General features: G+C 37.3%; 1 non-coding gene across 1 annotated transcript; it reads left to right on the forward strand.

Annotated features, from left to right (window-relative positions):
• The first annotated feature begins 378 nt into the window (after window positions 1–378).
• On the forward strand, window positions 379–485 carry LOC128296003 (small nucleolar RNA R71). The gene has a single exon (XR_008286551.1). It is a non-coding gene; the product is annotated as a small nucleolar RNA R71 (small nucleolar RNA).
• Window positions 486–4,042: the final 3,557 nt, after the last annotated feature.

Consider the following 4,042-nt stretch of genomic DNA (forward strand, 5'->3'; position numbering starts at 1 on the left):
ATGTAGTTTAATTACTCGTTATCCATGCTGTGGCCATAAGGTTGGTATTCCGAATAGTTTGTTCCACCACTACTTGCTTCGCACTGCATTACTGGGTTAACCTGTGAAGAACTAAGAAAACCATCAATCTTTTTATTTAGGAGTTCTACCTGATTTGACAGCATGGTGACCGAATCGATGTTATAAACACCGGCTATTTTTGTTGGCTTTGTCCTCATGACTTGCCACTGATAGTTATTCAGTGACATCTCCTCTATAAACTCATTGGCATATTCCGGTGTTTTATTGTTGATGGTTCTGCCCCCTGCTGCGTCAACCATTTGTCGAGTTGAAGGATTCAGACCATTGTGAAATGTTTGTACTTGAAGCCAAAGTGGTAACCCATGGTGAGGGCACCTTCTCAAAAGGTCCTTGTATCTTTCCCATGCATCATAGAGTGTCTCTAAATCCATCTGCACAAAAGAAGAGATATCATTACGTAATTTAACTATTTTAGCCGGCGAAAAATATTTTAGTAAAAATTTTTCAGTCATTAATTGACCCTCGTAGTAACGAGTTCAACCATTGTTTAGTTTTGTTACTCAATGAAAAGGGAAACAACCGAAGACGTATGGCATCATCAGAAACGTCATTCATTTTAAATGTATTGTATAGTTCTAAGAAGTTGGCTAAATAAACGTTGGGATCCTCATCCTACAAACCATCAAACTAAACAAATTGTTGTATCATTTAAATAGTGTTAGGTTTTAATTCAAAAGTATTTGCAGTTACAGCAGGTCTAACTATGCTTGATTCAGTTCCTGTTAAAGAAGGTTTAGCATAATCATACATAGTGCGTGGAGCAGGATTTTGATTAACCGCAATTGTAGGAGGTAGCTGATTGCCTTGGTTTTCAGCCATCTCTTCGGTTGGGGGTTGAGTATCATTTTCTTGCTCGTTCTCCGTGTATCTTAAACTGCGCCTTATTTCTCTTTGGTTTCTACAAACTGTACAATCGATTTCTTCGTCAAAAAGTAATGGTCCCGACGGGTTTCTTCTAGTCATAAACTATAAAAACCTGCCAAGAGAAAGAAAGATTAGGTTAATAAATAATACTAATAATAAAATTAAATTAAATTGCAAGAAAAATAAATGGCTAAAGTAATAAAAATTAAGCATTCCTAATATCTTAGTTCCCCGGCAACGGCACCAAAAACTTGATCGCGTGATTTCGTGATAGGTTTTAAATATTTATAATTACTCGTTCTTAAACTAACTATTATTGCAATGTAGGCAAGTGTACCTATCGAACAGTAGTATAGTTTCAGCAAGACCGGATTGTCGAACCCAAAGGAGCTAAAAGTACTAGTAATGACTGTCTTTTTATTGTCTAGCCTAAGAATAAAGAGATTTTGTTTTAATTAACTAATTACCTAAACTAAGAACTCACAGAGAAAAGAATTGGGGAATTGCTTTTGGGAAAAATCGATTGACTTAAGACAATACCTAAGGAAAAATCCACCTAGACTTTACTTGTTATTCTGGCTCTGAATCGAACGATTTATTCATTCAACTTGTTCCGTAGAGATCCCTAAGTTATGTTATTATCCCTGTTCATGACTAATAACGTCTAATCTCTAGATTGAATAACCGAGACTTTTCTCTAATTAACATTCTAGGGTTGCATTAACTCGATCTATGGATCCCCTTATTAGGTTTCACCCTAATCCGGCAAAGTCTTGTCACCCTATGTCTATGTGACAGCCCAAAATTGACCCTAGTCGGAAGGTGGTCTCGGGACCACAAAACCGAGGCATAAAAATAATTAAAATTTATTTTGATGCCTATAATATGTGTGCTCATGTATGACATTTTATGATGATTGATTTAGTGTTATAAGGGTGAATTCCACAAGAAAGGACTTAGTAATGAACTTTGAAAGTATGATAGGAAATGTGTGATGACTAATTAAAGCATGCATGCAAAATAATGGACTTGCATGTCAAATTCCCCTTTATAGGTGGTGGCCGGCCATGACAAGGGAGGATGGGCTAAACATGTCATGAAACATGTTTTGTTGGTGCATTAGGGTGAAATAATAAACAAAGGTGTATGGGTGATAAAAAATGAAAAAAAATGTGTGTGAGTATGGTAATCCCCCCATTGCCGTGAGTTGTAGAGAAGGAAAAAAAAATTTTGTTCATCCTTTCTTTGAGCCAAAACTAAGGAAGAAGGAGGATTTTGCTTCATGCTTGGTTTGGAAGAGATCTAGAAGGAGATTTGGCTAAGTTTGCATCAAGATTAAGGTATGTATGAGGTTGTGTTAGGAGTTTCATGCATGTTTTGGTTGCTAACTTGATGTGCATGTTAGCCATGGCTCAAATCTTTGTTAAGCCATGGAAATGGTATTTGGCCAAAGTTGTTATGGTGATAAAGCCATTGCATGCTAAGTGTGAAGCTTGATGATGATGCATGCAATGATGGATTGTCTACTCTTGAGTAAGATTTTGAGCTTTCTTTTGTTTTATCATGATTGAAGTTGAAAAGGAGCATGATTGTCATATTCGCCATGATGCATTCATGAGCATGGTTCATGCTTCTTGCATGTTAGTTAAAATTTGTGTTTTGGATGGCTATGGACACCTTGAAATTCGGCCATGCTCATATATGTATATATATGTTTGCACATGATGTTTTGGTTATGAAGGAAGTGATGAATAAGTTTGTTTAAAGAAGAAGATGTTGAAGAATAATTGTGAAATTGTAAGCACATTCGGCCTAGCACACATATGAGTGCTTGATGCTATATTGTAAGTTTTGAGCTACAATATGCAAAGCATTAACTAGTAAAATGCATGCTGTTTTTGTGTGGTATTAAGTGCATAATTGGCCTCAACATGGACAAGTATATTCGGCCTTGGGTAGCCTATTGAAGGCCTTAGCTTTTCCTTGATGCTCGAATAAATTGTATTGAATTGCTTGATGTAGTATAAAATGTGCATGACCATTGTGTATTCAAGCTAAAGGGTGGCCATATGACCATTTAAATTCCTTGTCATATTCGCCATAAGCTAGCACAATGAGGTTTTGATAAATTGAATTTGTTTGAATTAGCTCAAGAGCTAAGAGGGCCACAATTGGACAAGGGAAGGAAAAGTGATCGAATAGCCGTAAAAGCCGTTCGACAACATCCGAGGTAAGTCCTCAAGAAGTGACCTTACTTGAATTATGTGGAATGAAATATGGATGTATTGATTATTGATTTATGTGTGTATGAGTATTCAATGATACCGGGCTAAGTCCCAAGGCGATTATGTTAGTGATTATAATTGTGTTTGAGCCTTAGTAACGAAAATAAATATGTATGTCCAATGATTATTGATGTATGTGTGCATGAGAAATTGATTGATATCCGGCTAAGCCCAAAGACAATTATGCTGGAAATTATAATCGGGTTAAGACCAAGGCAATTGTGCTAGTGGCTACATCCGGCTAAGACCAAAGGCATTCGTGCGAGTCATTCTATCCGGGCTAAGACCAAGGCATTTGTGCAAATCGTGATATCCGGGTTAAGTCCGTAGGCCTTGGTGCGGGTTACCATAACCGGCTATGTCCCAAGGCGATTGATCGAGTAGCGACATCCGGTTAAACTCGAAGGTATGTGATTTGAAAATTATAAGCTTGCTGGAAAATTTCAGCTAATGCACTTGTGAAATTTCCCAATGACAAGGTAAGTGCGGTGTGTGCTTTGCTGCGCTGGGAGTAAGAGCGTGTGAATATCCGCTCCTATGATGGAACGAGTTATCGGCCTTAATGAAGCCGTTATTTGTGTATAAACATAAGAGTTGGGATGGTGAAGTAAGTATGATTATGTGAATGTGCATTAATGAAATGATGCATTTAACTATGTGAATGTATTGCTGTAATTAGAGTTGATTATATTCCTTGAGACTTACTAAGCATAAAAATGCTTACTCACCGCTTTGGCTCTCGGTTTTCTAGATTTCGCCGATAGCAATCGGATTCGGGATCGTTGAAGTCGAAGTCATCCAGACTATCAAGC

Source organism: Gossypium arboreum, chromosome 7 (assembly GCF_025698485.1).
Source record: "Gossypium arboreum isolate Shixiya-1 chromosome 7, ASM2569848v2, whole genome shotgun sequence".
NCBI classification, from domain to species: domain Eukaryota; kingdom Viridiplantae; phylum Streptophyta; class Magnoliopsida; order Malvales; family Malvaceae; genus Gossypium; species Gossypium arboreum.